Source organism: Bombina bombina, chromosome 1 (assembly GCF_027579735.1).
Source record: "Bombina bombina isolate aBomBom1 chromosome 1, aBomBom1.pri, whole genome shotgun sequence".
NCBI classification, from domain to species: Eukaryota; Metazoa; Chordata; class Amphibia; order Anura; family Bombinatoridae; genus Bombina; species Bombina bombina.
Genome location: NC_069499.1, coordinates 408046374 through 408069341, shown reverse-complemented (window position 1 = coordinate 408069341; position 22968 = coordinate 408046374). Strand labels below are relative to the sequence as shown.

General features: G+C 36.2%; 1 protein-coding gene and 2 non-coding genes across 3 annotated transcripts in view; all 3 read right to left on the bottom strand.

Annotated features, from left to right (window-relative positions):
• GPD2 (glycerol-3-phosphate dehydrogenase 2) overlaps positions 1 to 21062 on the bottom strand; it is a gene marked incomplete in the record, with an annotated part of 636690 nt that extends 615628 nt beyond the window's left edge. Inside the window, 1 exon segment of the mRNA XM_053698314.1 lies at positions 20798 to 21062.
• Positions 21063 to 21278: 216 nt separating this feature from the next.
• On the bottom strand, positions 21279 to 21350 carry TRNAA-CGC (transfer RNA alanine (anticodon CGC)). Its single transcript has one exon. It is a non-coding gene; the product is annotated as a tRNA-Ala (tRNA).
• A 430-nt stretch (positions 21351 to 21780) lies between these two features.
• Positions 21781 to 21851, bottom strand: TRNAG-GCC (transfer RNA glycine (anticodon GCC)). Its single transcript has one exon. It is a non-coding gene; the product is annotated as a tRNA-Gly (tRNA).
• Between the last annotated feature and the right edge of the window lie 1117 nt (positions 21852 to 22968).

Sequence of the window (22968 nt, the reverse complement as noted above, 5' to 3'; positions counted from 1 at the left end):
ATCTGAGTATGAATTTTAAAAAAAAAAATATTTCAGAACACGAATGCTACTTGCCATGTTTTAGCTCATCTAGCTGCATGAGATATTACGTATTAAATAACTATATATATATGTAAATCCGTGTCCTGCGCACTTACTATACAATAGTGATGAATAGATCTTTAATTCATCATCTGGAGTCTGTGTTTCGAAAACCTGTTGTAAAGTATCAAGAACACGAATTATGATCAATGTAAAAAATAGGCCCTTTTTTGGCTCCAAAAAAACACCCAAAGCTTCTTGATTGTAATCGCCTCAAAAAGTGCCATAAAATCAGCTGAAAACCCACCCAAATCAAATCAGCTGATAGGTTGTAACGAACCTCTATATGTTTAACCCTTAGTTAAAATCAGCTCCAGAGTAGCAGAGCATTACTGGGAGCTGGCTGAACACACCTGGAGAGCCAATGATAGGAAGCATATGTACATAGCCACCAATCACCTTCTGGTATACAAGCACTACAATGTGGCTCCTGAGCCTACGTAGGTATGCTTTTCAATAAATTAAGTAAATTTAATAACAGATGTAAATTTTAAAGTACCTTAAAATTGCATGCTCTGTCCCAAACACGAAAGTTTAATTTTGACTTTCACCTCTTTTTAATAACACATTTTTCAAGAGACAGATAGCGACAACAACAATTGTTAGTTTATCATTTTTCTTTTTACTCTCTGCCATTTGTAGTTTGGTATCTTGCATAGAATATACAATTATGTTCTGTATACTCTTGTATTACTATCTCATTTTTTTTCCTTTCTCCTAATAAATAAATATCACTAAAAAATATTTTTCATATGAATGCATGTTTCCTTTAATATAAAAGGGGGAATCTCTCAGCACAACTGTCAATGTTTTTTCATACCGCGACATGCCCCCATTTTAAATATTTAAACTGACTGTTATTGTAGATTAGCTTCCAGTTAAAATGTCTAAACATATTTATTTTTTTTCTTTTAAAGAACTGGTCAAATTCATTATTTGGTAAAAGACTCCTTTGCTGTATGTCAATGAGGCACTTTGCTGAAGAGTAATATCAGGTGATCCTTTGCTGGATTAATAACGTTCCACACCATTAGTGTATTGTAACAAACACTGGAGAATCTGCATGCTGATGATCCACCCCACATCATTTTATTCAGCCATTTAACTAGCTATTTTCATACTACAACCAAATAATTTTTTTTAACCTCTAGGTTACAAGTTCTGTATCACGTTAACACTAACTGCTGTGCACCGCGGCGTGGGAGTGAAAGTGCTAATCAGAAAACAGTTGCCTAACTTGTTCACATGGAGCAATACAATCTATCATCTGCAATTACTGATTCTATGTCTACATAACAGAGGTTGTTGACCTCAGACTTCATTGACAAAATAACAAAGGAGGAAAGAGTACCTTTTTACCCTTAACAAAAGAATAGAATAAATAAACATTATATTTATCTTGGATTGAAAGTGATGGAATTAGCAACAACACAACAAAAAAAGTACACATATATGTATGTATGTATGCATATATGCATATATATATATATATATATATATATATATATATAATTTATATATATTATATATATATATATATATATATATATATATACTACAACACTACATATACACACATACATATACAGACTGTATATAAATAAATGTATATATAAAATTTAATTTATTTATACATACCCTTGCAGTTCCTCCATTTTCTCATCCTTTGAGGCACAGCACGTGATTTAATTAATCTACCCCTCTCTCTATGCGCTGCCATTAAACATCATCTGTAAAGGTCACCCCACCCAATTTCCCATAACCACTCTGTTTCTTGGCTTTAGCCCTTCCAACCTACCTAAAATAAAACTGACTCTATTAGGCTTCAAATAACCTTCTAAAAGCAAAATGGCTTACTCCTTTACAAAAGATCAACTAACCAAACAAGTATACCCCAAAACTCAACCTCTTTACGCCCCTTACAGAAGATGAAGAGTCTGCCCTCTGATAATCCTCCCATCTGCCCCTCTGATCACATTCCCTTACTCGCCCACATTTTCCCCTCTACCGTTTACACCAGTCCTCACGCACATGTTTCAGTCAAGTCCCTTTAAAGGGCACATTGTACATTGATTTTTCTTTGCATAAATGTTTTGTAGATGATCCCATTTATATAAGCCCACCTGGGGGTTGTTTTTGTAAAAATATATAGTTTTGCTTATTTTTAAATAACATTGTGTTGATTTTTTAACTCCTAACCAAGCACCACAGTTTTAGATGTATACTTGATGTATACAGACCTCCTGCTTGTTCTGTTTGTGTAATGGATGTTTTCATAAGCAGGATAGGGGGAGAGTGTATGCTATCTGCTTTCTCAGCCCCTTTCAGTGGGTGTTTCCAGCCTTACCTCATCAACAGTGCTGTTTGTATACTGGATTTTTAGATCAGTATCTTTGCATATTATTCTTTATAGCATTGTCTATTAAAAAATGGTGTATATTGTCCCTTTAAACTCTCATCAAATCCCACTCCTCATTATTCCAAGTCCATATCTCTGTTTCTTCCTAAACAAATCTGTCCCCACAACGCCTGCCCCCAACTGCAGTCCATGATTATTGCCATTTCAGACTTTTTTTTCTCTTATACAACACTGCTCATCTACTGAAACTGTCAGTTCCTCCACTGGATTCCTTTGGACCTCAACACCTTGACCTGAAGCATACTTTCAAATGTGTGACGACTGGAGTAGATGTGAGAGCCCCTCTGATTTACATGACAAAATAAGAGAATTGTACTGTCTTTATTGTTGGACTAACAATCCATAACAATGCACTGGTTTTTTAGACAAAAGCCTTCAAGGCAGCAGACCAAAGAGGCAAAGCAGAGCTAACAAATGCAGAGGTCCAGGCCCAAGTAGAATGCAATGAAAGAAGTTAGAACTGGTGATAGTATTGTGTCATCAGTTAAAGGGACAGTCTACACCAGCATGTTATTGTTTTAAAAAGAAAGATAATCCCTTTATTACCCATTCTCCAGTTTTTCACAACCCAACACAGTTATACGAATACGCTTTTTACCTCTAGTGATTACCTTGTACTGCCCCCCCTAACTTCAGTTCTTTTGACAGACATCCATTTTAGCCAATCAGAGATAGCTCACCTGAACTCCACATGCGCGAGCACAGTGTTATTTATATGAAACACATGAACTAACACCCTCTAGTGGTGAAAAACAGACAAAATGCCCTGAGAGAAGAGGCGGCCTTTAAGGACTTAGAAATTAGCATATGAACCTCCTAGGATTAGCTTTCAACTAAGAGAATACCAAGAGAACAAAGCAAAATTGGTGATAAAAGTAAATATGAAAATTGTTTAAAATTACATTCTCTATCTAACCATGAAAGTTTATTTTGGACTTGAGCGTCCCTTTAATTGTATTCATGCATTGATGGGAGCTAGCTGAAAACCAGTAGTGTAGGATATGTACATATTTCCTTTTCATCAAAGGAGACAAAGGGCCCAATGATCTACAGCTCTCCATCCTAGTTAGAAGATCTGATAAGACATATTAGTACTGTTAGGTCCTTCAAAGCAATTTAGAAAGTCACATTTTACCTTGTGAACTGTTTATATCACGCTATATAAGGTTCTGGATGAAACATTACAAAATAACTCAAAAAAAAAAAAAAAAAAAGTTCCCACAGATTTTGCCTGATTTTTCTATCCCCTGCGAGGTTTTCGCGGTCATCAGGCCCCAAAAGAACAAGAAATTTAAATATAAAAAAGTGTCTTCAACTAGAATCAGAATTTTAGCTTTCCCTATCCCTTTAAAAAGAGACATGAAACCCAAATGTATTATTCATGATTCAGATAGAACATACAATTTTAAACAACTTTCCAATTTACTTCTATTATCAATTTTGCTTCATTTATTTGGTATCCTTTGTTGAAGACAGCAGCAATGCATTACATAGCCAAACAGAGGAGGAAAGGGATTTGGAGTAGTAGAATAGATAACAAGCTAAAGATGGATGCACAATGCAGGGCAGCGGCTTTAAAGGCTAATAAGATACTAGCATGTATTAAAAGAGGCATTGATTCAAGGGAGGAAAGCATAATTCTGTCACTATATAAATCACTGGTAAGACCTCACCTTGAGTATGGAGTGCAGTTCTGAGCACCGATCGCAAAAAAAGATATTGCAGAACTAGAAAAAGTTCAGAGAAGGGCTGATTGTCTTGAGAGAGGTCCCAGGAGAGGACCGAAACGCGTAGACATTGAGACATTTCTGATATCACGGCTCAGATTTTATTGGTAAGCTTATTTCCTATTCTTCCATACGGTCATTAGCTTTATTGCACTATGTTTGTTTATCTTCTTCTAGGGCCTTGAATTTAACTTGAAGAATTGAATTGTGAATCTTGCTTGTGAATCCCCTAAGAAGAGTTTTATTTCTGATCATATAACATCACCCGACTATAGGATATAGGATCTTTTTTCCTTTTGGATTATCTTTTGGAGTATCGTTTTAGGGATCATCGTTTTAGATACTATCAACTTACTTTTGGATAGATACTGTGTTAAGCAATTCATCTCCCAACAGGGTGATTTGGTTCATTATTTTGTCCACTATTTTACATTAACTCTTTTACTTACCGGGTGTACACCTGTTTTTTTGGCCGCATTTCCTTTTTTATATATATTTTCATTTATATATTTTTTTATATATTTTTTCACACCATATTTTTCACATCTTTTTTTTTTCACATAATTTTTTAAACATTTTTATACATTCTTTTACACATTATTTTACACATTATTTTACACATTTGTACACACTTTTTCACATTGTTTTTCATTCTCCATCTTTTCTTATTTTTTTCACTTTTTTGTACAACTAATCTACTGGATACCACCTTCACTGGATATATTGGGACACTTACTGCTCTTGGAAATCCATTGGACTAATTGGGACTTTCATTTGGGACTTTATTTAGGACATATTTAGCACATTGTGTATATTATATATTTTTATAGTTTATATGTCGAATTAAACTAGGTATTACTGTGACACTCTGTAGGAGGGTACCCTACACTACAGAAATTATATATATATATATATATAATATTATATATCTCAATATCCACCGTATGTAGAAAATAAAAGTCTTATAAGAGACAGAGCATTAAATCATTGCGGTAGATTTATTCAAATATACAAACAGGTGTAACACCACTCCACACACACCTCTCAGCCACATCCGACGCGTTTCCTGCCTTGCTAACGGCACTTCGTCAGGGATATTGACAGCTGTTGTGAACCTCCCTTAAAAAGGCTGAACGCTCGCATACAAATTTAAAGGTACAATACTTCCTCTAAAGCCTTACATTCAAGGTGGTTATACAAACACATTGTTACAAAGTTAAATAACATAAAATATTCAATACAATGTTACAATTTGAGCACACTGAAATAACACATGATCTCACACAGAAAGGAACTTCTAGCTTCATACGATATAAATATATATATCGCATCCATGTATATAAATGTTATTCTTACAACTCATAACCAGCCCATAGTAGATATACTGATTTAAGAATTAATTACAATTGATGTATAAAACATTCCCACAATTCATTAATGATGACAATATAATAGGTATTTGAATAGTAAATTACAAATGAAAATTCATCTGTTCCCAATTTCAGAATATTATATTTAGATAGGACCCACAATGTGTTTTAGTCCTAGATTAAAAATAATTGTTCTAATACTAATATTTTCAATAGCCAATAGATTTAAAACTGGAAATATATCCTAATTACCTATATACAATTTTACATCTGAAATCATGTTTATACCCAAAGGACTTCCGGTTTTCAATGTATATATCCAATAGACTTCGCTCCTATTGAGGCTTGAACTCTATTACCCCAACATTTTGTTTAGGTATCAAATCAATACCCTTGGAAGTAGAAAAGTGTATTGATATATTCCAATTCTTGTTTATTATAATTAATCTTTTCTCTATGTAATGCAAAGTGCTTAGATACAGGGGTTTTTGGTATATCATTTTCCAAGGACAACAGGTGCTCCCTCACTCTATCCTTGAGCATTCTTGTAGTTCTTCCTGTAAATTGACTTTGACACAGTTTACATGTAATCAAATATATTACAAATCTTAAGTTACAATCTATATGATGATTGACCTTATATGTATTTCCAGTGACAGTCGAAGTGAAGGTATCACTTTTTTTTCATATAACTACATGATTTACAAGGTACACCTCCACATTTAAAACTACCATTACTTTTTCCTAACCACATTTTATTTTCAGTTTTTACTTTATCAGCAAAATTCCTGTTTCAGACCTATTCTCTATAGTTTCTGATCTTCTAGAGACACATCTGACTCCTTTTTCTATAGTTGCTTTTAATTTAGGATCATTTTTCAACAGTGGAGTAAATCTTTGTACAATTCTACATATATCCTGATACTGTCTACTATACTTAGTTGAAAAAGTCAACCTATCAATGTCTCCACTTGCTCTCCTAGGTTTATCCTTTAATAAAGTCTGTTCTATCCATCTCATTAACTGCTTTCATGGTTTTAATTAAATCCTTCTTGTTGTACCCCTATCACTCAGTCTGTCCACTAAATTGTTAGCTTGATCCAAATAAGTCTCCTTGTCACTACAACTATGCCTAAGGCGCATAAATTGCCCCTTGGGAATTCCTTTCTTTACACAATAGGGGTGACACAATAGTCAGCCCTCAATATGGTATTACCAGAAGTTTTTTTCCTAAAAGTCCTAGTATTTATGCAGCCTTTTATGCTATCCCCTACTAGTGTTAGGTCAAGATAATCTACACTTTCATCAGAGTTATAGTATGTAAATTGTAAATTGTTATTATTGTCATTCAGATATTTGTATGAATTGTTTCTACTACTGGTTACATCCTTTTTCCAGACGATCAGAAGATCGTCTATAAATCTTGTATAGAAACAAATCCTGGATAGAAAAAGGGATTATTACTTGTAAACAATTTATTAAGTTCAAACTAACCTAGATAGAGGTTAGCATACCGCCGGGGCGAATTTCGCCCCATCGCTGTGCACTGGTTTTGGACATAATAAGTCCCCTCAAATAAAAAATAAATTATGGCTCAAAAAGAACCTCACAATGTAAACAATATAATCTATAAAGCCAGATTCAAAGTTAGTATGAATATGTAGCATTTCCCTGAGGGCCACAAGGCCTTCTCTATGAGGTATAAAGGAATATAAAGATACCACATCTACAGTTAAGAAAGTAAGATTATCTGACCAATCAAGATGTTCCAATTTTCTAAGTAAATGTTTGGTATCTCTTAGATATCCTGGCAGATTTTTAACTACTGGTTGTAGGAAATCGTCTACCCATTTACCTAAATTTTCTCCTATAGTACCTATGGTAGAAATGATAGGCCTTCCTGGCGGATTAAGCCTGGACTTATGGATCTTCGGTAAATGTTTACAAATTGATATCGTTGGACTCTCATTAATAAAACACTCAGCCTGTGTTTGTGTAAGATAATTTAGGTGGATACCTTCATCTAAAAGCATTCTTAGTTCCCTATTAAACTTCTCAGTGGGGTTAAATGTAAGTTTTACGATAAGTTTCCCTGTCAGACAACTGTCTTTCAGCTTCTTGGACATAAGCTACTCTATCCTGCACCACAATACGTGCCCCCTTTGTCAGATTTTGATATAACCACATTTTTATTATCTTTAATTTGTTTAAGTGCTGCTCTTTCACAATATGAATAAAATTATCCCAACTTTTTTTCTTGTTTTCACATTTGACTTTAGTATTATAGAGTTGTGTTTAATTCCTCTTCTACTACAGTGTGGAATACTTCTATAAGGTCCCTCTCGCATGTACAGGATAAAATGACTAGTATGGCCTATCTTACATTGTGAACTGGGGTATACTTAGGTTACTCTGATTGTATCTTAAACTTTCACTGTCTAGTAATCTCAAGCTATTAGGATCACATAATTCTTCAAAAGACAAGCTTTCTAGATTTTTAGTAATAACTTCACTATTGAACATCTCATTAGAATTAGTAACTAGTAAGATTTCCTTCAATAGATTGTGGTTCCTCATTAAAGAAGTGTCTCTTCAGGGTTATTTCTCCTTACAAACTTATTGAGATCTATTATAGTGTCAAAACAGATTCATTTCCTATCCGGTGAGAAGCCCATCCCTTTTGAAAGGGCAGTCTCTTATTATTAGTATTTTAGTTAGTGGATATGATGATAAGTTGACAAACATTTAGTTGCTCTTCTCTTTGTAGCCCTGGTCAGCCTGCTTGGATACTTTGCTTTTGGCTCCTCCTCTTTTTCTTCTTTATTCTTTTTGGATCTCGTCTTTTAGGAAGAGTAATCCCCAAATCGACCAAAGATCTGTGGCCTGCATTATCTTTTAGATCTTGCTCCCATTTTATCACTCTCATAACTACTGCAGATCGGGGTGGAGGACTTGGGGCTATAGGCATATGTGCTCCCCTCAGCACCTGAGAGAAAGTCACTTTTCTCTGTTCTTCTTTGTTAGAATACTTCTCATGTGAATCCATTCTCTTTCCTTTATTTTTACTATGGTGTTTTGTTTTTTTGTTTGTTTTTATTTTATATTTATTCGTGGTATTTTGTTGCATCCCAGTATTCCAACTATACACGACATCCAAGTCGTAATCTTTACAGTCTCTTTGGTATTTTCCTAATTTCTTATTTACTATTTCATTGTCAATCCTTTCTGTGGTATCCTTCAATTGTTTCATATAATCCTCAAATCTTTCATCATCCTTGAGGTCATCAATCTGTATTTGGAGTTCAGCTAGCTCACAGTTCTCCTCTTTAACAGTTGTTTCATGAGAATCACAGAACAATTTGTTAGATTTTGGTTCCACTCTTTCATGAAATCAGCATCCAATTTCTCTGCTGCTGGATACTTTTTCATTCTGAGTCCCCTTGGTATTTTGTTTTCAGTAATGTATAGTTGTAAGAATTCCATTTCCCACCATGTTTTAAGTTCCTTAATAGTTAACTTTTCTTTTTGTGAAAATAGTGTGCTCAAATCAACAGGTGTGTGTATAGGAGCGGTGTCCCCTTTAATAAGTGAATCAAGTTTTGCTCGTCTATTCGTGATTTCTTCCTGATCCATGGTTAGGATACACCAATAATCAAGTATCCACACAAAATACTAACACAGTCTTGTGCAAAAAGGAGATTTTTTTTTAGTGCATAAACATACAAACTCATGCACACTGCGTAGTTAACCATGGACAAACATATTCCAATACCATTTGCTAATTTTTGATACGTATTAAAGTATAACACTGTCAATCTCAAACAGTGTATATAGCAGGTATATTGACAGGACTAGAAACCACTGCACAGGATACTCCACTTTGGTTATTCACAAGTATTTTGCAAGTGCATTACAGGTAAAAATCGACAAAAATAAATACCTACAATGGGAAGTGTGAGCTGTGATATATCTATATCTACTCAGTAATACTGAACCTATAGTTATGGAGACAAACTTTGTCGATTTTTACCTGTAATGCACTTGCAAAATACTTGTGAATAACCAAAGTGGAGTATCCTGGTGCGAGTGGTTTCTAGTCGTAAAGTAGTGAGTGTACGCCTGTATAACAGTGTAAATTTGCTGTCCCTTCAAAATAACTCAAACACACAGTTATTAATGTCTAAACTGTTGGCAACAAAAGGTGAGTACACCCTAAAGTAGAAATGTCCAAATTGGCCTCAAAGTGTCAATATTATGTGTGGCCACATTATTTTCCAGCACTGCCTTAACCTTCTTGGGAATGGAGTTCACCAGAGCTTCACAGGTTGCCACTAGAGTCCTCTTCCACTCCTCCATGACAATATCACGGAGCTGGTGGATGTTAGAGACCTTGCGCTTCCCCACCTTCCATTTGAGGATGCCCCACAGGTGCTCAATAGGGTTTAGGTCTGGAGACATGCTTGGCCAGTCCATCACTTTACCCTCAGCTTCTTTAGCAAGGTAGTGGTCGTTTTGGAGGTGTGTTTGGGGTTGTTATGTTGGAATACTGCCCTGCGGTCCAGTCTCCGAAGATGGGATCGTGTTCTGCTTCAGTATGTCACGAGTACAGTGTTGCATTCATGGTTCCTTCAATGAACTGTAGCTCTCCAGTGCCGGCAGCACTCATGCAGGCCCAGCCCATGACACTCCCAACCACCATGCTTGACTGTAGGCAAGACACACTTGTCTTTGTACTCCCTCACCTAGTGACCGCCATACACAGGACACCATCTGAACCAAATAAGTTTATCTTAGTCTCATCGGACCACAGGACATGGTTCCAGTAATCCATGTCCTTAGTCTGCTTGTCTTCAGCAAACTGTTTTGCGGGCTTTCCTGTGCATCATCTTTTAAATAGAGGCTTCCTACTTGGACGATAGCCATGCAGAACAATGTAATGCAGTGTGCGGCGTATGGTCCGAGCACTAACAGGTTGACCCCCCATCCCTTTAACCTCTGCAGCAATGTTGGCAGCACTCATACTTCTATTTCCCAAAGACAACCTCTGGATATAAAGCTGAGCACGTGCACTCAACCTTCTTTGGTCAACTATGGCGAGGCCTGTTTCTGAGTGGAACCTGTCTGTGAAACCGCTATAATGGTCTTGTCACCATGCTGCAGCTCAGTTTCAGGATCTTGGAAATCTTGTTATAACCTAGGCCATCTTTATGTAGAGCAACAATTCTTTTTTTCAGATCCTCAGAGAGTTCTTTGCCATGAGGTGCCATGTTGAACTTCCAGTGACCAGTATGAGATAGTGTGAGAGCGATAACACCAAATTTAACACACCTGCTCCCCATTCACACCTGAGACCTTGTAACACTAACGAGTCAATGACACCGGGGAGAGAGAAAATGGCTAATTGGGCCCAATTTGGACATTTCCACTTAGGGGTGTGTACTTACTTTTGTTGCCAACGGTTTAGACATTAATGCTCCGTGTTGAGTTATTTTGAGGGGACAGCAAATTTACACCATTATACAGCTGTACAATCACTACTTTACATTGTAGCAAAGTGTCATTTCTTCAGTGTTGTCACATGAAAAGATATAATAAAAGATTTACAAAAATGTAAGGGTTTACTCACTTTTGTGAGATACTGTATAAATAATAATAAATAATAATAATAATAATAAATAAATATTTATTATTATTAATACAGGGTGGCTGCCAAGATGGCTGAATTACTTCAAAGCTGAGATGACAAGCTGTTAATCCATTGTGCATCAGCAGATAGTGACACCATCAAGCCTTGATTTATACAGATCCTTATTGTGACTTAAATTGGTGGCAATCCCTCCAGCTTTAAGAAACGAAAAGGCAAGACCTGCAGCACCAGTGTGTCTGTGGCTTCTATGCCTTAACAATCCCCCCCCCCCCCTCCAGTTTATCCGGGGTAAAAAAGCCATTTTGAACTTCAACCCTATACTATGTATTTTACTTTACATAATTCTACCAAGGAGGACGGTTACTTTAGTGCTGCATGCCTATAACAGATCTTGAAAGTAGCAAGCTTACAAGACTTGACCGCTTTGCTGCGATGATCAGTCTGAGGACATGCAGGAATTTGCTCCTACGCAATCAGCAGAAAAAAAACCTATAGAGCGGCAGAGGTTATGGATTGTTAAATGGATTTAGCATGGGAAGACCATCTAATAAATGCAAACGTGAGTAAGGATGTTTTGTCTACTTTGTTGGCCTTTGCCTCAAGGGCTGCGGCTGACTCTTGGAAGCAGGGTACAGATGTTGTGAGTGGTCGGATGGAAGATTTGGAGGACATGTGGGGTGACCAAGGAGACAATCCCCCAGGCCAAATGACCTTGTTGAGGTTGGTAGTGAAAGGCACTAGTTACACAATCACTAATCTGCAGCTACATGCTTGGTCTGTCTCTTCCAGATCATTGGGACATGGCACATCAGCTCCTCTATTGGAGACTTATCTCATCGGTATCCATGGAACCGACTTCTATTACTGGATGGAATTTTCTGCTGCTTTATTGGGACAAAAGTTTCTGAAAGCTGATTAGGTTAGGCTACCATATCCTATTTACACAAGACTGCGTTCTTTTACTTTTGTGGTTACCTTCTGGATATGTATGATAACTTTGCTTAATACGTTTTATGAAGACTCTAGGATCTGACACTAAGTCCAGTGGCATATTTATGTTCTCTGAGAGCTGTAGATATTCCTGTGCAGACAGGTTCATGAGTGGCCCTAACTTACAAGGAGGATATATTTGCTTATAGAAAAAAGATATAATAAAAAAAAATTAGGTGCAATATTATATGTCTATATTGTTTTTGTACATGCTATTCTAGTCTGAGATATATGTCTTTCTTTGGTGTGTCATGTGTTCCATAGCAAATTTCTAACATCAGATTTTAAGACACTTCATCATGTAACTTGGTAGTATTATAATTATTTATACTTTTTTACTGAACATAAAATCTTGAGATATTTGTTCTTTGAAGTGATATTGTATAGCGAAGCTGTAAAATTCTGATTTGCTCTTTGTTTGTACTCAATTGTTAATCACATACATTCTGGGAAGAAAAAAATATCTCCCTAGATTGTATACGGTCTTCCAGTACATAAGATGGTGGTGACTAGTGGGGGGGTGAGGGAGGGAAGAGAGCTGTCTGGGAGGGATCAGGTAGTAATCAGGGGGTGGGGTGACAATCTCTATACTACAGCTAAAATTAACCTTACAAACTACCCCTCACAACTGGGAATTTCAGAAGTGTGGTGCCTTCTAAAACATGTTTTTTTTTTGGTTTTTTTTTACAGGGACACTGAACCCAAATTTTTTCTTTTGTAATTCAGAAAGAGCATGCAATTTTAAGCAACTTTCTAATTTACTCATATTATCAATTTTTCTTCGTTCTCTTGCTATCATTATTTGAAAAAGAAGGCATCTAAGCTTTTTTTTTGTTTCAGTACTCTGGACAGCACTTTTTTATTGGTGGATGAATTTATCCACCAATCAGCAAGGACAGCCCAGGTTGTTCACCAAAAATGGGTAGGCATCTAAACTTACATTCTTGCATTTCAAATAAAGATACCAAGAGAATGAAGAAAATTTGATAATAGGAGTAAATTAGAAAGTTGCTTAAAATTTCATGCTCAATCTGAATCATGAAAGAAAATTTTTGGGTACAGTGTCCCTTTAACAAAGGAGATCAGAGAGAAGCCTTTACAACCACTTGTCTTGTGATTGCAGTAGTTGCGTGTAAATAATTTCAGTGAGAAACCCAAAATTTATGAAAAAAGTATTTGCGTGCGAAACAGTGGTCTGAAACATACCAAAATGGGCATAGATCAATACCTTGGTTTGTCTACTTAAAATATATATATATATATATATATATATATATATATATATATATATATATATATATATATATATATATTTTGATAGGTAAATAAAAAATAAATAACTGTCCTTTATAAGTGGAGATTGGTGTACTTACTGTTAGCCTGAAGGCAAATGCTTTGGGCAGCAAGCAAACAGTATTAAGAGTTTGTTTATTTTCTAGAAGACAAATTTGTGTAACATTGAAAAACAGAATGAAGTGATGTTATTGCAGGATACTTGAAGGTTAATGCTTTACTTTAACTTTATTCAGCTTTGATTCAAAACAACTGAATTAGTATCATCTATTTAAAAAAAAAAATTATATAACTAGAACTGTGCTATCATCATCTAAGCCATATTAATTTAAAAGGCAAACTATTTAAAAAAAGAAATGCTGGTTGACATTTGAAGAACACTTAAAGATATACAAGTAGCCGTCATATGACCGGAGCAGCAGTCAGCTGCTGTAATTCATCTTTAGGCTATCAAAAATAGCTTACTGTTTTTCTAGTACTTCAGCAATGGCATCTTGGTTAAATTGCGGCCAGATACAATTCACAGCAAGCAGTGTACAAGATTCTTTTACTACCATGATTTTTGTAAGTAGCAACTGGAACAATTACTCAAAATTAAATATTATAACAAACCAATGGTTATAGTAACATTGTAGAGTAAAAATAAATAACTATTTTACTTCACATATTTATAAACAGATCCCCTTTCCATATGGGTTAAAGGGATAGAAAAGTCAAAATTAAACTTGCAGGATTCAGATAGTGTGTGTCATTTTAAGACACTTTCAAAATCACTTCAATTTTCAAATGTGCTTTGTTCTCTTGGCATCCCTTATTGAAAAAAAATATGCACATATCCTACACAAGTAGGAGCTAGCTGCTAATTGGTGCCTGCACACATGTCTTTTGCGATTGGCTGACTAAATCTGTCTAGCTAGCTGCCAGTAGTGCAATTCTGCTCCTTCAGCAAAGGATAACAAGGAAATAAAGCAAATTTGATAATTGAAGTAAATTGTAAAGTTGTTTAAAACTGTATGTTCTATCCAAATCATGAAAGAAAATTATGGGGTTCCCTGTCCCTTTAAAGGCAAACATTTTTATTGCACTATTCCGAGTTAACTATAAATCAATCCTATTTTCAAATACCTTCCAATATCGCTCTTGTATGTTTTTGATGTAATCGTCTACAAAAATCGTCCCTGTGTCCAAACCCCCTGTGGGAAACAATATCCTTGTCCAATCACGGAGCACTACTTGGGTTGTAGGTAAGTTCTTTGCTCCGGGTTGCGTGCACATACCCACGCATGCACAATTTGTTTTTACCACCAGCACGCATGCGCATTCAGCCCGAGTCTGGACCTCCTATGTGACGGTCACTCACATCGCCAAAGCACACATGCTGTAGAGCACAGAGCTGCAGCAGGACCCCCAACTATCTCTGCTCACAGCTAAAACTTGGGGTGCACAATACAATTTCTGCAGCTTCACATGTGTTAGGTTTCTTTGTTAGATCTGCATGTGTTGTTCATTGCAACCATTTATTTACATAATGAGACACTGATACGCTGCCCTGCAACACCCACTCTTTGATAAATGGAATCTATTGTAGAGAATTGGTTGTCTCTAAGATGATTTATCAAATTGTCTGAATAGTTAAAAGTATTACTTTTTTGCTCATGTGATAATGAATAAAACATTCTCACAGAAAAGTTGTAGCAGCATGTAGTGTGACGTACAATAAGTACAAGTGCATTTCAATTTATATTTAATTTGTGTCACAACATGCTTATTTGAAAACTAATTATGGCAGCTGGTGAACCCACTCACTGTGGACATAATGTGGAATTCTGTTATCAGCAGATATTCTAGAAGCTCCCATAGTAATAGTTGTTATAATAACTAAGGACATACCACAGTGCTTTGGTGGCTCAAATGTTACAGCTGCATATGATCTAGATCCCAGTGTGAGAGGGGAATTTGTTTAAAAATAAAATTTTCTAACCAAATAAATAATTTTATTTTTAACCCCTTTAGTGCCAACGACGGCTCTGAGCCGTGGCTAGCACTCTCCCACCGTGAGGGAGATCTGGGGGCTCCCACCCGCTACTACCACGGCGATCAGGCCTGTAGAGTGACAGGCATCGCCGTGGCATCCCTTTTTGTGCGGTGACGTCACGCGCAATAACGTGATGACGTCACAGGGCAACTTTATTTATACTTAACAATGTTAAGTATAGGAGCAGGGGGCATGCTGCTTAGAAGCTACAGACCCCCAAGACCCACCATTGGAAAGGTGGGGGTCTGAAAAAAATAAAAAAAAAAAGTTTTAAAAAAAATTGTTCAAAACATAAAAAATAAAGAAAAACATTAAAAAAAAATCTTAGCACCCAGGTGGGAAAGCGCTTAGCACTCAAAGGGTTAAAGTACAAATTCACCTTTAACTGGACATACCATTCCAAAAATAAAATCAGTAAAGGGGTCAGACGCACAGTTAATGTCCTTCAGTAGTTTTGCTGCCCTGACAATCCTGAGCAAGGCACTCTGGTATTTGACTGTTACATAGGCATGCTAGGTATTCCACTCCTGATTGGCAAATTTTTAACCAAACTTTTTGTAAGAAGGGACAGACACTAACAGAAGGTTTGTCCGGGGATCATGTTTCATTTATCTTCACATTTTTAGAGCATGTAAATACCACTATCAACCCTGCAACACATAGTTAAAGCAGGGGTCGACAAATCTGTTTAAGGCCAGACAGTGATATTTGTATATAGATATGTGGAAAATAACCCATAAAGTTAGGAGCCAGGGGTAAATTTCTTTGAGCCAGTGACTCCCTGGCTCCTGGGTTTGTCAAGCCCTGAGTTAAAGTATTGCTTGGGAGCTGAAGAGAACTGCTGGTTGCGAGCGGAAACTGCCACTGAACCAATTAGCAGTGCGCGTTGCACAGCTGAGTCACACAACAAGCAATGATGATTGGGTCAGCAGCAGTTTTAACTAGGGCCCTGCATTTCTCTTCATCCCTAAGCAGTACTTTATATGTTATAGAGCTGCATGTCATTTTTTTCTCTCACTATAATGGAACTTTAAAAATGTACATAAAACAGTTGCTATTAATTTAATGTTACTTTATGCATTACTCAAATTTACACACATTTTGTATAAACACACATAATTAATAACTAAATAAATTACTCTTGCCTGTTTTCTGTTCAGTGGAGCTGAGTAACACATAAAAACAAATGGAGTGCCAGATGTGGTCTAAAGGCCATAGTTTGGCTAGTCCCGGACTAATATGTCTCTTTAAAGTGACAATAAACACCATGAGATTTTTATATAAAATGTTTAGTTATAAAAAAAAAAAAAGTATTAGTTATGCATATTGAAACAACTTTGCAATATATTTTCATTATGTATTTTGACCACTTTCATGCAATGTTGGTCTAGAAAATTGAGCAATTTTAAATTCTCAGAACTTGAAATGCACCTGCTGACTTCTCAAGGGCTAATCCTGCCTACATATATGTCCCTAATTTGCTTCAGACAACTGCAAAACAATGCATTTTATACTAAACTCACTACAGTAGTTAAGCCTTGTTGTCTGTTGACTACAGGCCAGATTGGCTCTTCTAATAAGGCAAATGGTGGGTGGGGTTTTGGCTATTGAAAAATAATTGCAGTAAAAAGGGTGTTAATTTATTTGAAAAACATTAAAACTAGGCTGATATCTTATTCTATAGCAGCACAACAGAGATGTCTTAAAGGACCAGTCAACACAGTAGTTTTGCATAATCAACAAATTCAAGATAACAAGACAATGCAATAGCACTTACTCTGAACTTCAAATGAGTAGTAGGTTTTTTTTTTGGCAATTTTAAAAGTTATGTATTTTTCCACTCCCCCTGTACACCATGTGACAGCCATCAGCCAATCACAAATGCATACACGTACCATGTGACAGCCATCAGCCATTCACAAATGCACACACACTTATTCTTGCACATGCTCAGTAGGAGCTGGTGACTCAAAAAGTTTAAATATAAAAAGACGGTTCACATTTTGTTAATTGAAGTAAATTGGAAAGTTGTTTAAAATAGCATGCTCTATCTGAATCATGAAAGTTTAATTTTGATTGAGTGTCCCTTTAACTGCTGAGCCATTACCAACCCTGTACTGAGCTGTCTTGGAGATTCTAGCTGGCTGTGTCACATTTAATTCCCTAACTGTTACGCCTTATTTTAGTGAGAAAACCAACATATGATCTGTTTTGTTTTTTTTAGCAGGCCCAGCAAATCAAACTATACGATTTTACTCTACTGTAAAATAGAAGGGGTTATCCTCTTATAAATAAGGTACTTTGGTATAGTTATATAACGTGATGTGCAACCAGGTCTGCCATAAGACACTAAGCAAATGTATATTAATTCACGCCAGGTGATCACTATTACCACTGTGATCATCTGGTTATTAAAATGTATATAGGGGCTTTATTTTAAAGAGGGGCTTATGGGCTTTATAACAATAAGTCTTGGAGGTCTCTAGGCATGTTATGATGGGCTGTTAGACCCTCTTTTTAAAAGTGTGTATTTTTATTTAAAGGGACACTGTACCCAAAAATGTTCTTTCGTGATTCAGATTGAGAATGAAATTTTAAGCAACTTTCTAATTTACTCCTATTATACAAATTTTCTTCATTCTCTTGGTATCTTTATTTGAAATGCAAGAATGTAAGTTTAGATACCAGCCCATTTTTGGTGACACAACCTGGGTTGCCTTGCTGAATGGTGGATAAATTCATCCACCAATAAAAAAGTGCTGTCCAGAGTACCGAACAAAAAAAAAAAAGCTTAGATGCCTTCTTTTTCAAATATGATAGCAAGAGAACGAAGAAAATTTGATAATAGGAGTAAATAGAAAAGTTTGCTTAAAAATTGCATGCTCTTCTGAATTACAAAAGAAAAAAATTGGGTACATTTTTCCTTTAATAAAAAAAAAAGTTTTTACACTTTATACCCGCTGTTTTAAAGAGCGGGCGATCGCCTTTTTAATGGTGGGGTTCTATAGCTTTAAAGGGACACTGCAACGTTTAGATTTTTCTTGCAGAAATGTTTTGTAGATGATCCATTTAAACAGCCCATCTTGGGGATGTTTTTGGAAAAAATTATAGTTTTGCTTATTTTTAAAATTATATTGTGCTGATTTTCAGACTCTTAACCAAGCACCAAAGTAATATATGTATACTGATGTCTACAGACACCACTTGTGTAATAGGTCTTTTTATTGCAGAGGAGGGGGTGACTGTTTGTCTTGCTTTCTCGGCCCATTTCAGGGGGCGTTCCAGCCTAACCTCATAAACAGTGCTAAACTGGGAGCTACGAAGTATGTTTTTAAAAGGTTTTATACTGGATTTTTGTATAAGTATCTGTGCATATTCTTCTTTATAGTAGTGTCCATCACATGCAGTTATATGAAAATCTGTGTATACTGTCCCTTTAGTGGAGCTGAGATTCAGGGGTTTGAATGCTTATCCCCCATCCAGCTCCCAAAAGGTGATGGTAAATCCTAGCGATTTTGCTGAAAGTTCCTTTGTTTTGCTTGCAGCTTATGCCACTCTGAGCGCCTAAGGCCTCCCACTGCAGAACACTATTTTTTCAACTGATAAACTAGCATTTTGCCGTGGGTGGCCTGAGACGCTTAGCTGGGCATATGTTGCAGGCAAATAAAGGAACTTACAGCATGAAATATTTTATACTTCATGACTGAAAGTCCCCTTTATTTTTAGCACTGGTAAATCCTAGTGTTTCAAAAATTCTAGGATTTACCATCACTTTAAGTTCCATGCAGCACTTCCTGGTTGGCAACGCATAGATGTGGTAAAGTTACTGGCATTGGCGGACTCTCCCACTGAGACCAAAACCCTTAGTCACCTTGTATGGGTCAGTACCCAAAAGGGGTACTGTGCCCCCAGGATGGTGACAAGTGGCTGTCATCTGCAGTTAACGCATTAAGAGGATAACAGCCACGTGCCGTCATCGGCAGTTAAAATGAATGTAAATTTTCATGAATGAGTGCCCGGTTTTTTACCTTGCAGCGGTTTTGTTAAAACACCTTTTTCTTCTTCCAAGCCGGGCCAGCGATCCCCCGCCCGCAGATCCTCTGTACTTATGTCAGCAATGACGAATCTGGTTGCTTTCCTCCAATAATGGCTTCCCCCACCAAGCAAACATTTCCTGAGGCCACACTGTGATTGGAGGAAGCCGGTTTCGTCATTTCTGTGCTAAGTACAGCATGGGAAGCGAACAGGGGAATCGCTGATCCGGCTTGGAAGGAGAAAAAGGTAAGTATTTTAACAAAACTGCTGCAATGTAAACTCTCATGAATGAAAGTGCCCTGTTCTTAATAGTATTTTTAAAAAACGGGCACTCAATCATGAAAATTTACACTTTAAAGGAAAAATTATTTAAAGGGCCATTATAGTAATAAAATTACATACTCTAAATAGTTACAGCATATGATTTTATCACTAGCAAACTAACAAAGAGCACTGTGGGTCACAAGCGGAACTACAGCTGATCCAATCAGCAGCGCATTTTTTACCTGTCTTTTTTTTTAACTATTTGACATAAGGTATAAAGCATATTCTACTTATTTGGTTTGTTATAGTTTGAGTCCTGTTGTAGAAAGAATTTTAACAGCATATGGTAGTAAAATCTATTACAGTGTCAAAACAAAAACTTTAGTTTTTGGGGTTTGTTTGCTTATTAGGAAGATATTCACAATATCAATGCAAAATTGTTTCTGTGTACAATAAGTATGTATATGTAAGTAACTTACTCCAGAATTATCAATTAAATCAAAAGTCATTTAGGTTTTTTTTATATATAAATGTATAATAATAAACAACCACTTCCTATAACATTTTGTAGCACTAATGTAAATGTATCCACAAACGTGATATAAGGACTAAATGTCTGCACTTCCACGTAAAAGGAATGCATGCCCCAAAGATAGTTACACAATTAAGCTTAATGAGTCATGCTTCCTCTATATAAATGAAGCACTCCATTATACGTCTATGGAAAACATTAATGGACATATATACAATTCACTGTTTAGATATGACATACAAATACATATTATAAAGACATACAAAGCAAGTATTGCATAACCAACACCATATTCTTATTGAGCAATTGATCATAATGAGACCACTGTACTTCTGACAATCCAATATTTGAAAACATCGTGATGAGATTGTAAAAGCTAAAGATAAAAAGGTATTTCTACTTACAGTAAAGGGCAGGCACTATCGTAGCAATATCTTTGCTATGTTGTCAAGCAGCAATATACAAAACACTGCGCTAACGTTTATCTTCAGCCAGTTCCCACTGTGTGCTTAGTGATCATGAAGAATGTTCAAATAATGTTCAGCCCCGGTAAGTGAACCCTCCCTGCACCCGCTGACCACCTGTTCATCCCAACCAGAGAAGAGCCCTTAGGAGAAAAAAAACACTCAGGCCCCATACGATGCAAAGGCAAACCCGGAAGTTGCTGCTTGCATGGTGGTGATGGAGGTTATCAATATCCAATGAGAAATTGTAGCTGCTAGAATGTTAACCAATGACTTGAGCGACCGTACAATGATGCTTCTAATGTTTCACCAATATTGCTGTAGGGATGCGTTCTATGTGTTGGGTTGGGCTTGTAGTACTCACAGCTCAGTGGCAATTTGGAAATTTAAAATGTTTGCTAGGGATTTAGAAAAAGCGTGCTGGAGATGCCGGGGATTGAACCCGGGACCTCACACATGCGAAGCGCGCGCTCTACCACTGAGCTACATCCCCCAGCTGGCTGCTTCGGGAGGATTAATGGTAGGTAGGGTGTAAGTTAAAGCTGCGATATTATTCCATTCCAAAACTTTTGTTGTATTTATTACAAAAACTCATTTGTTTTCGATTGTTATTCAATTTCAAAATGTGACCAAATAAATAAAAGTTAAATATTTATTTGCATATGATTGTTATTGTTTGCTTTCTAAAATGTTAACGCATATAGAGAATATGGCTGAATCTATAGAATCTGCCCAAAAATATTTTTGATTCAAATCATAATCAGATTCTCAAATTGATGTATTTATTTTACATTTCATTGAAATCTAAAAGAAGATATTGCGAGGCAAATGTTATTAAACATTTAAATTCGTATACTTTATCAGAGAAATAGAAAGTACAAGAAATATGAATGGCTCGGCTTCCACTTTTTGCAAAACTATGCTGCATTGGCCGGGAATCGAACCCGGGCCTCCCGCGTGGCAGGCGAGAATTCTACCACTGAACCACCAATGCTTCACATGTCATGTGTAGAAGAAAAGTTGTACTAAATGCTTATTTTTATTAGCGGCAATTTAGATATTCTTCATTTATATACATTGTTTAAACCTTTTTATATATATTACAGTTTGTTCCGTTTCAACCACATTATTATTTAAATATTTTGATGACTATAAATAAGTGGAATCAAACATCTCTTTCTTTCAGATATTCTAAAAGTAAAACTGTTAATAAACACAGTACATCAATTATTAAAAACAAAACTGTAATCTTATTAAGGATTCTCTGCAGCTGGTCTTTAGAATCATCACGTTAAGGATAGCTTAGATTCCCAGATGGGACCTTTTGACATTTAGTGAAGGTCAATTTTCATGTGAAAGTGCCCGTTATTTAAAAAACTATTAAAAACAGGGGCACTTTCATTCATGAAAATTGACATAGCACCATATTTTAAAAATACTTACTTTGTTCTTCTGAAACACCGGATCGCTGTTCTGAAACGATGCCCGCCTGCTTCTTCCTGGTTTAATTACACAGCAATGACGAAACCAGCTTCCTCCAATCATGGCGTTGCCTCAGGCAATGATTACCCCGAGGGGGAAGCCGTGATTGGAGGATGCCGGAATCGTCATTGCTGACGTATGAAGAGGCTTGCAACGGGCTGATGAAGCACTGGAGCGGCTTCAAGAAGAAAAGGTAAGTATATTTAAAAAAAACGTCTGAAATGTCAATTTTCATAAATGAAAGTGCCCTTGTTTTTTTACAGTATTTTTTTAAAACCCGGGCCAATAGTCACAACTTTTCATATGTGTGAACAAATTGACTCGTTCATTCGCAAGTCTTTAATATATACAAATAAGTTGTCTGGAAATTATTATTTCTTGTATTAATCTCAATTGGCATTTTAAGATGCCTGTATTCATTCGCAGTTCTCACATATTTATGAAAAGTGTTGCCTGTAACATTCACTGCTTTTAATCTCGCTAATTTGTAGGTTGCGAGGTAGTGAAAGAGAAAGAGCCATATTGTTGTTTTTCCTGTTTTACAATGGAAATTTTTCTTTTTCTTACCGTAATGGCAGCATCTGGAGTTAGAAATTGCCCACAAGTCGCTAAACGGAATAATAAAAGAT